The 10,835-nt window shown below is 39.9% G+C and overlaps 1 long non-coding RNA gene and 1 pseudogene across 1 annotated transcript in view; one reads left to right on the forward strand and one right to left on the reverse strand.

Annotated features, from left to right (window-relative positions):
• LOC145535225 (uncharacterized) overlaps positions 1–10,835 on the reverse strand; it is a 228,630-nt gene that overhangs the window by 103,466 nt on the left and 114,329 nt on the right. The window lies entirely within an intron of this gene.
• LOC145535524 (protein farnesyltransferase/geranylgeranyltransferase type-1 subunit alpha pseudogene) lies at positions 8,025–9,139 on the forward strand (annotated as a pseudogene).

Here is a 10,835-nt window from a genome sequence, read left to right on the forward strand (position 1 = left end):
ACTAATTGTACATGATACAGCTGCAGGAGCAGTGATGGTGGATGTGACCCTCCAAGATCCCTGGCGAGTGCTAATTGTTCTTAAAACAGGCAAGTCTGAGGAAAACTCGTGAAAAGAAGTAAGAAGGAGGAGTAGGACTCTTCTCCAGCTGTGAAGGAGCGTCAGACCTCCCAGATCCTCTCACCTCAGATGTATGTAGCCACAGCAGCCTACAGCCTCTCCAGATTACCAGCAGGGGCAGATCTTTGCTCCTCATGACTCAAGTTTTGGAGCATGTGGTCCACTCAGATCTCAGTCTGTACTTGGGAGTTCTGACTGCTGATAAGCTCTGTGGATAGTATTACCTTCCCTGTATGGGCTGAGATTTTTGCCCAACTCTTACACAGCATGAGTCAGGGTCCCAGGCACAGTAGAGAAGCTGAAGCACAAGGCAGGAGCCCTAAGATCAAAGATGGGCTGTCAGAGAAAAAAACATGTTGATCTAGTCCTTCCTTTTATCCTGTAGAATTACTATCCTAAAGACCTTTTTTCTTAAAGATGTATTTATTGTTGTTATTTAGTCATCAAGTCGTGTCCAACTCTTTTGTGACCCCATGGACTATAGCCTGCCAAGCTCCTCTGTCCATGGGATTTCCCAGGCAAGAATACTGGAGTGGGTTGCCATTTCCTTCTCCAGGGAACCTTCCCAACCCAGGTATCAAAGCCCTATCTCCACATTGGCAGGCAGATTCTTTACTACTGAGCCACCTGGGAAACCCAAAGATGTATTTGCTACATAGAAAAGGCAGATACACAGGATTTTGTGAACCTGTACATTTTTTAAATGTAAGATTTATTTTATTTTTATTGGAGTATAATTGCTTTACAATGTTGTGTTAGTTTCTGCTGTACAACAACATGAATCAACTATATGTATGTACGATTGAGGGCAGGAGGAGAAGGGGGCAACAGAGGATGAGATGGTTGGATGGCATCACCGACTCAGTGGACATGAGTGTGAGCAAATTCTGGGAGATAGTAAAGCACAGGGAAGCCAGGCACGCTGTGGTCCAGGGGTTGCAAAGAGTCAGACACAACTTGGTGACTATACAACAACAACTATACATATATATATGTATAAACCCTCCCTTTTGAGCCTCCTGCCCACCCTACCCATCTAGGTCAGCACAGAGCACCGAACTGAGATCCCTGTGCTATACAGCAGCTTTCCACTAGCTATCTATTTTACACGTGGTAGTGTATATATGTCAATCCTAATCTCCCAATTTGTCTCACTTTCCCCTTCTCCACTGTGTCCACATGTCTGTTCTCTACATCTGTACCTCTATTCCTGCCCTGCAAGTTGGTTCATCTGTATCATTTTTCTAGATTCCATATATGCATTAATGTATGATATTACGGGCTTCCCCGGTGGCTCAGATGGTAAAGAATCCCCTTGCAATGCGGGAGACCTGGTTTTGATCCCTGGATGGGAAGATACCCTAGAGAAGCCATGGCAATCCACTCCAGTATTCATGCCTAGGAGATCCTATGGACAGAGAAGCCTAGTGGGCTACAGTTCATGGGGTTGCAAAGAGTCGGACACGACTGAAGCGACTTTGCATGCATTCTACAACATTGCATTGTCTAGTGTAGTGACTTTTAAAATTACCATTATTGGGACTTTACTGGTAGTCCAGGGGCTAAGACTTCGTGCTCCCAATGCAGGGGACGTGGGTTCAATCCCTGGTCGGGGAACTAGATCGTACATTGTTCAACTAAGAGTTCACATGACACAACTAAAGATACTGCAAGCTGCAAACTGAAGAATCCACATGCCACAGCAATGAAGATCCCACATGTTGCAGCCAAGAACCAATGCAGCCAAAATAAATAAATAAAAACATTTAAAATTACCACTATCCATAAGAATATATATAGAATAAAAACACCTAGCCTTATAATATATGATTCTTTCTGATATTCTCTGTCCTATTCTAGTCTTTATATTCAAGATCATTCTTTTATATTCGATTAAAATAATAATAATAAAAGGTCAGTTCTCACCCATTAAAGAAACTTCAGGTGGTTATTGCATCCTTTGGAGTCACTCATACTGTCTCCAGCAGTTCAAATTTTATACTTTCCTGATATGATGCTATTGATACTTGATGGCAGCTGTGATTTCTGTTGCCACCTCATATTCCTGCAGTGAAACAATAGAAATTCACTGTACTAAGATACAATTGAAATAGCTGAAGAGGAACTTTAAAATGTATGCTCCAAACTGTCTTATAATCTGTCTTGCACTGTAGACTTCAGTCTCACTGCAACTTCATGTCATGCCCCTCCTCTCCACTGTGAAAAGTACTCATACTTGATTTCAATTCATCAAATCAAGTATTTCTGTATTAGACTTAATGAACCCTGAAATATTTTTGCTCTGTGAATAGCATTAAGAAAAGAAAATTGCAATACACAGAGTGATAATATTTGCAAATCACATATCTGAAAAAGGGCTTGTTCCCTAAATAAAAAAAGAACTCTCTAAATCCAACGGTAATAAACAGTCTAATTTAAAACTTGGCATAAGACCTAAATACATGCTTTACTAGAGAGGACATGTGGATACCAGATAAACAGATGAAAACCTGAAAACACATTATGTATCCTTTAAGGAAATGTAAACTTAAACCACTGAGATAACATTACGTATCTATGCGAATGGCTTTAAAAATACTAAAACTATTATCATATGTGAAGCAGAACACCATTCCATGTTCGATGCATGAGACGGGTGCTCGGGGCCGGGGCAGTGGGATGACCCAGAGGGATGGGATGGGGAGGGAGGTGGGAGGGGGGTTCAGGATGGGGAACACATGTAAACCCATGGCTGATTCATGTCAATGTATGGCAAAAACCACTACAATATTGTAAAGTAATTAGCCCCCAACTAAATAAATAAATTTATTAAAAAAAAAATACTAAAACTACCCTGTCCTAGTGAGGATGTGGAGGAACTGGTGGAAATATGAAATAGTCCACGTTCTCTGGAAAATCTTTCAGAAGTTTCTAATACAGTTAACCTATGTTTGAACAGGTACAAAACTGTATATTTTCATAGAGAAAGAAAAATTTATATTCACACACACAAAAAATCCACATCTTAATTTTTATAGCTGCTTAATTGGTAATAGCCAAATACTAGGAGCAAATCAAATTCCCTTTTATTAGGAATGGATAAGACTGTAATACATATCATGGGATACTATGTCACAATAAGAAAGAAGAGACAAGTGTACATGTTACAAATGGGATCAATCTGGAGCTTATAATGATGAGTGAAAAAAAGTGCAAATCTTAAAGGTATCTTACCTTCTCTAAGATAAGAAACCTTACATTCTCTAATTTCCTTTACAATTCTCAAAAGGACAAAATTACATAGGTTGGTGTGTTTGCAAGTTTACTCAGTTGAATCTTAATTTTATTTCAATGCATTTGAAAGTTTGGTTTGCTCATTTAAGACATTAGCATGCTGTAATTATTTAGATATTACTTATGACTTATACAACTTGTGGTGAAGATGGAGTAACTGTTGCTAGATTTATCAGCTTGTCTGAAACAACGGAAGAATAGATAAAATAAATGAGAACAATAGTCAATATATTGGACATCATTCCATAAAAGACAGTGATCACTGAGAGAGGAAAACAAAGGACGTGACTCTGTAACTTCCCAAGCTTACTGCCTGGACCAGTGGAACCTGGGCTCTCTATGAGCTGATGAGATGAAGCTAAGGGTCTGGGAAGGACTACTCAGGTAGAGTTCCTAAGAGAGAGTACCAGAGAGTAAAGTGAGGTAGAGTTCCTAAGAGAGAGTACCAGAGAGTAAAGTGCTGCACAAAGAGCTGTGGTGCCCACACAGAGCAGGGGTACTTCCTATCAGAGTGATAAACAATAGGATTCATGTGGCATCAGCAAAGAATATTGAAAATTGTTTTATCTCGGTAGTGTGGTGAGTTAAGCCATAGCTAATTCTGCTCTGGTCCCAACTAACAAAACTTAAAAGCAAGAACAGAAAGGGGACTTCCCTGGTGTTACAGAAGATGAGAATCAGTGTGCCAATGCAGAGGACACAGGTTCAATCCCTGGCCTGGGAAGATTCCACATGCCACAGAGCAACCAAGCCTGTGGGACACAATGACTGAGGCTACATGCTGCCACTCCTGAAGCCCATGAGCCTACAACCTGTGCTCTGCAACAAGAGAAGCCACCACAATGAAAGCTGTACACCATAACAAAGAACAGTCCCCACTTGCTGCAACTAGAGAAAGCCTGTGTAACTAAAATCAAAAAATTAAAACAAAAAGAAAAGATTATTTTGTTTCTAAGTAATTTCATAGCATTACAAAACAAATCTTGAGTATACTGATGCACTGAAATTTAAAGTAAATGTATATTTCACTGAATAGTTAAAACCATCTCCAAAAATAAGGACAATGCTGGAATATCATGCTACCCTATTTCAAACTATACTACAAGCTACAGTAGTTTAAATAGAATAGCATTGCAAAAAAACAAAATACATAGATCACTATAACAAAATAGAGAGCCCAGAAATAAACCCACAATTTAGGCCCAATTAATCTATAACAAAGGAAGAAAGAGTATACAATGGAGAAAAGAGAGCGTCTTCAATGAATGCTGTTGGGAAAACTGAACAGCTATATGCAAAAGGATGAAACTGGATCACTACCTCATACCATATACAAAAGCAAAAAATGGACCAAAGACTTAAACATAAGGCCTGAAATCATAAAACTCCTAGAAGTATGTTCTTTAACATCAGTCTTACCAATATTTTTTAGGACCTGTCTCTTAAATTGAGGGGAAAAACAAACAAACAAACAAACAAACAAAAACAGAAAACCCAAATGAGACTCAGTTCAATTGCTCAGCCATGTCTGATTCTTTGCAAAACCATGGACTGCAGCACGCCAGGCTTTCCTGTCCATCACCAACTCCTGGACCCTGCTCAAACTCATGTTCATTGATTTGGTGACACCATCCAACCATCTCATCCTCTGATATCTCCTTCTCCTCCTGCATTTCAATCTTTCCCGGCATCAGGGTCTTTTCAAATGAGTCAGTTCTTCACATCAGGTTGCCAAAGTATTGGAGTTTCAGCTTCAACATCAGTCCTTCCAATGAATATTCAGGACTGATTTCCTTTAGAATGGACTGTTGGATCTCCCTGCAGTCCAAACGACTCTCAAGAGTCTTCTCCAACACCACACTTCAGAAGCATCAATTCTTCAGTGCTCAGCTTTCTTTATAGTCCAACTCTCACATCCATACATGACTACTGGAAAAACCATAGCTTTGACTAGATGGACCTTTGTTGGCAAAATAATGTCTCTGCTTTTTAATATGCTGTCTAGATTGGTCATAACCTTCCTTCCAAGGAGTAAGCGTCCTTTAATTTCATGGCTGCAGTCACTATCTGCAGTGATTTTGGAGCCCCCCAAAATACAGTCTCTCACTGTTTCCATTATTTATCCTTCTATTTGCCAGGAAGTGATGGGACAAGACGCCATGATCTTAGTTTTCTGAATGTTGAGCTTTAAGCCAACTTTTTCACTCTCCTCTTTCACTTTCATCAAGAGGCTCCTTAGTTCTTCTTCGCTTTCTGCCATAAGGGTGGTGTCATCTGCATATCTAAGATTATTCATATTTCTCCTAGCAATCTTGATTTCATCTTGTGCTCCATTCAACTTGGCATTTCACATGATGTACTCTGCATATAAGTTAAACAAGCAGGGTGACAATATACAGGCTTGACGTACTCCTTTCCTGATTTGGAACCAGTCTGTTGTTCCATGTCCAGTTCTAACTGTTCCTTCTTGATCTGCATACAGATTTCTCAAGAGGCAGGTCAGGTGGTCTGGTATTCCCATCTCTTGAAGAATTTTCCATAGTTTGTTGTGATCCACACAGTCAAAGGCTTTGGCATAGGCAATAAAGCAGAAGTAGATGTTTTTCTGGAACTCTCTCGCTTTTTCAATGATCCAGCAGATGTTGGCAATTTGACCTCTGGTTCCTCTGCCTTTTCTAAAACCAGCTTGAACATCTGGAAGTTCATAGTTCATGTACTGATGAAGCCTGGCTTGGAGAATTTTGAGAATTACTTTGCTAGCATGTGAGATGAGTGTAATTGTGCAGTAGTTTGAGCATTCTTTGGCATTGCCTTTCTTTGGGATTGGAATGAAAACTGACCTTTTCCAGTCCTGTGGCCACTGCTACGTTTTCCAAATTTGCTGGCATATTGAGTACAGCACTTTCACAGCATCATCTTTTAGGATTTGAAATAGCTCAGCTGCCATTCCATCACTTCCACTACCTTTGTTCATAGTGATGCTTCCTAAGGCCCACTTGACTTCGCATTCCAGGATGTCTGGCTCTATGTGAGTGATCACACCATTGTGGTTATCTGGGTCATGAAGATCTTTTTTGTATAGTTCTTCTGTGTATTCTTGCCACCTGTTCTCAGTATCTTCTGCTTCTGTTAGGTCCATACCATCTCTGTCTTTTATTGAGTCCATCTTTGCATGAAATGTTCCCTTGGTATCTCTAATTTTCTTGAAGACATCTCTTGTCTCTCCCATTCTATTGTTTTCCTCTATTTCTTTGCATAGATCACTGAGGAAGGCTTTCTTACCTCTCCTTGCTATTCTTTGGAACTCTGAATTCAAATGGGTGTATCTTTCCTTTTCTCCTTTCCCTTTAGCTTCAAATGGGATTATATCAAACTAAAAAGCATCTGCATAGAGAAGGAAACCATCAACAAAATGAAAAGGCAACCTACTAAATGGTAGAAGATATTTGCAAATAATATATCTGATGAGGAGTTATTATCCAAGATTGACAAAGAACTCACACAACCCAACATCCAAGTAAAAAATGGGCAGTGGACCCAAATAGACATTTGTCCAAAGAAGACATGCAGATGGCTAACACGCATATGAAAAGATGCTCAATATCGCTATTCATCAGAGAAATGCAACTAAAAACCACAATAAGAAACCACCTCCCATCTGTCAGAATGGCTATCATCAAAAAGACAACAAACAACAAATGTTGCTGAGTATGTGAAAAAAAGGAAAACTTCAGACATTTGTTGGAATTGTAAATCGGTACAACCACTATGGTAAAAATTATGAAGATTTCCCCCAAAACTGAAAATAGAATTATTGTACCATTCAGCAATTTCAGTTCTGATTATCTACCTGAAGAAAACAAAACCAGTAATTCTAAAAGATACAGTCACATCAATGTTTATTGCAGCATTATCTATAATAGCCAAGATATGGGAGCAACCTAAGTGCTCATTAATTGATAAATGCATAAAAATGGTGTGGTGTACACAAGAGAATATTATTCAACCATTAAAAAATGAAATCTTGCCATTTAGGACAACATGGATGGATCTAAAGAGTATTATGCTAAGTGAAATTGTGAGACAGAGAAAGACAAATATATGATTCCACTTATAGGTGTAACCTAAAAAAACAAAATAAAAATAGACTCATAAATACAGAGAACAAAAGGGTGGTTGCCAAAGTGGAGGTGGTGGGGTGTTAGGCAAAATAAGTGAGGAGGATTAAGAGATACAAACTCCCAGTTATAAAATAAGTAAGCCCTGGTGATGTATTATATAGCATAAGGAATTTGGTCCACACTATTACGGTAACTTTTTATGGGACTAGAGAGTTACTAGACTTACTGCGGTGATCATTTTATATTGCATGTAAAGGCTGAATCAGTATGTACTTCACCTCAAACTAACATTACATCAACAATACAATAGAAAATAAATTTTAAAAAGTTGTATTTCTTATAGGAAAGTGTAAATTAGGTAAAATTGCAATTTCACAACATCTGACATTAAATTAAATATTACCAGGCCTGGGGAGAGGGAAGAATATAATATTAGGAGAAAATTAATCAGTCAAAACTGACCTGGACTCTGCTCGGGGCAGACCAGAGATGGCGTCTGCCCACGGGGTTGGCGAGGCCGCACAGGGCGGGGAGTCAGTCAGCCGGTGCTGCTGCCGCCCCAGCTGCATCCTCCGCCTCCCAGCCGCCACAGGAAGAGGCGGAGGCAACCCCTATAGACGATGGGTCTCTGAGCCTGGGCTCACCCACCTATGTCCTGTACAGGGACAGGGCAGAATGGGCTGATATAGATCCAGTGCCGCAGAATGATGGCCCTAATCCAGTGGTCCAGATCATTTATAGTGAGAAATTTCAGGATGTCTATGATTACTTCCGGGCTGTCCTGCAGTGTGACGAGAGAAGTGAACGGGCTTTTAAATTAACCAGAGATGCTGTTGAGTTAAATTCAGCCAATTACACAGTGTGGTATTTCTGGCGAGTTCTCTTAAAGTCACTCCAGAAGGATCTACATGAGGAAATGAACTACATCTCGGCAATAATTGAGAAGCAGCCCCAAAACTATCAAGATTGGAATCATAGGCGAGTGCTGGTGGAATGGCTGAGAGACCCATCACAGGAGCTTGAGTTTATTGCTGATATTCTTAGTCAGGATGCAAAGAATTACCACGCCAGGCAACACCAGACAGTGGGTTATTCAGGAATTTAAACTTTGGGATAATGAGCTGCAGTATGTAGACCAACTTCTCAAAGAGCATGTGAGAAATAACTCTGTCTGGAGCCAAAGATACTTTGTAATTTCTAACAGTGCGGGCTACAATGATCATGCTATACTGGAGAGAGAAGTCCAGCACACTCTGGAAATGATCAAACTAGTCCCACATAATGAAAGTGCATGGAATTATTTGAAAAGGATTTTGCAGTATTGTGGTCTTTCCAAATATCCCAATCTGTTAAATCAATTACTTGACTTACAACCAAGTTACAGCTCCCCCTACCTAATTGCCTTTCTCGTGGATATCTATGAAGACATGGTAGAAAGCCAATGTGACAACAAGGAGGACATTCTTAATAAAGCATTAGAGTTATGTGAAATCCTAGCTAAAGAAAAGGACACTATAAGAAAGGAATATTGGAGATACACTGGAAGATCCCTTCAAAGCAAACACAGCACAGAAAGTGACCCACCTACAAATGTACAGCAATAACACCATCTTGACAAACTTGATGGGATGCTTTTATTTTTTTGAGACTCTAATTAAGGAGTTAAAAACTAGAGTGATCATTTCTTTTGCCTGTGGTATAAAACATACAGCACACAGGTACTGCTTTTTAACATGAACTAAATGTGTGCTCCTTGGGTGCTGCTGCTATTCAGACTAGTTCCAAGTAACTTCATTTTTTTTTAAGCAGAGAATTTGGGGGAGGAAGAGGAAGCAGAACGTCCTGTAAAGGAACTTTTGTAGTCTTATCAACATTTACTCTAACCACTTAGCATCAACTCCTCCCTAAATGGTTTGTGTGTCAGAAATGTGCAGCGTTAATGTTTGCAGGTTTGTAAAGGATATAAGTAACTTACCTTCCGGTTCAGAAAGCAGGGAATGCAGTTGTTAATTAGAGCTGCTCTGCCATACTCACAGCATCTTGCTCTCAGTGTAACCAACTAATGCCAAAAGAATGGCTTTGTAATAAAATTATAGATGTATTCTAAAACAAACAGAAAAACTGACCTGGAAATGATATGGGTGATAGAATGAGTAGACAAGAGCAACAACAGAGCAGTCATAATAACTGTATTTCATTTGTTCTGGTGAATTTTGCCCTGTTTGTTCCACTGCAAGCAGGTATATAGCTTACAGAGGAGGACTGAAAAACTGGCCAGCAGGTCAGGTTTCAGTTTGGACAACAGAGTGCTCTGGAGAAGACCCAGGGGACGGTCACTGTATTGCAGAGAGAACAGGAGCTGATAGCTGATAAAATGCTAGCTGGGCAGAGTGGGCTCTCAAGGAACCCTCTGAAGGGCTGGGATAGAAGACCCTAGGTAGATGAAGCGCACAGACAATCCTCAAATTGTGTTTCTTGTTTCAATCTTTATTCTTTAACTTTGCTTTAAGTTCCTAGCTGCTACATTCTTCTTTCTTTATCCTGAGAGGCACTAAGGGGTAGTGAGAAGAGAGGTTAGAGGCAGAAGGTCTGCCTCAGGCTGGGGAGAGTGGAGCAGAGTGGGCTCTGGATGAATTCAGATAAGAGGTCTAGTGGCAGCTCTGTCACAGACTAGACATGTGAAATCAGAAAAAATCACAGGCTCTTTGAGCCTGAGGATCTTCATATGTGAATTTGGTTTTATAGTTCCATTTTATAAGACTTTCATAATGTGTATGAAGTATACAAAACACATGGCACAGTGCCTGGCATATCATAGGGCTTTGAGGAATGAGAGTTATTGCTGTGACTAAGTTGACTGCAAATCCTACCCCCCACCTGTCTTTGTGCATGTGTGTATATGAGTGTGCATTGTCTAGATCTAGGCTTTCTCAGAAAACATCAAGTGCTATAGGATATAGTATGTCAAATCAGACCAAATCAGACAGTGGGACTGTCTTCCCAGCTGGATGTAATTGAAATTTCCTAGAATTTGTGTCAAGGATGAACCCCTTCCCTCTCTCCCAGGCACCATTTGTAGGGTTTCATAATATATTAGTCCTTCCTTCTCTGTGTGTTCCCTTCCAAGACCGCAGTGGATGACTGAAACCACAGATGAAACATATATAATGTTTCTTCCCATTCATGCCCATAATAAAGTTTAACTCACAAACCAGGCACAGTAAGAGAATATACCAAAATGCCAGCATCACTAATCTTGTACTTTGGGCTACTAAATAAAATAAGGGTTATTTGAACACG

Source organism: Giraffa tippelskirchi, chromosome X (assembly GCF_054371585.1).
Source record: "Giraffa tippelskirchi isolate mGirTip1 chromosome X, T2T-mGirTip1v1.2.pri, whole genome shotgun sequence".
Classification (NCBI taxonomy): domain Eukaryota; kingdom Metazoa; phylum Chordata; class Mammalia; order Artiodactyla; family Giraffidae; genus Giraffa; species Giraffa tippelskirchi.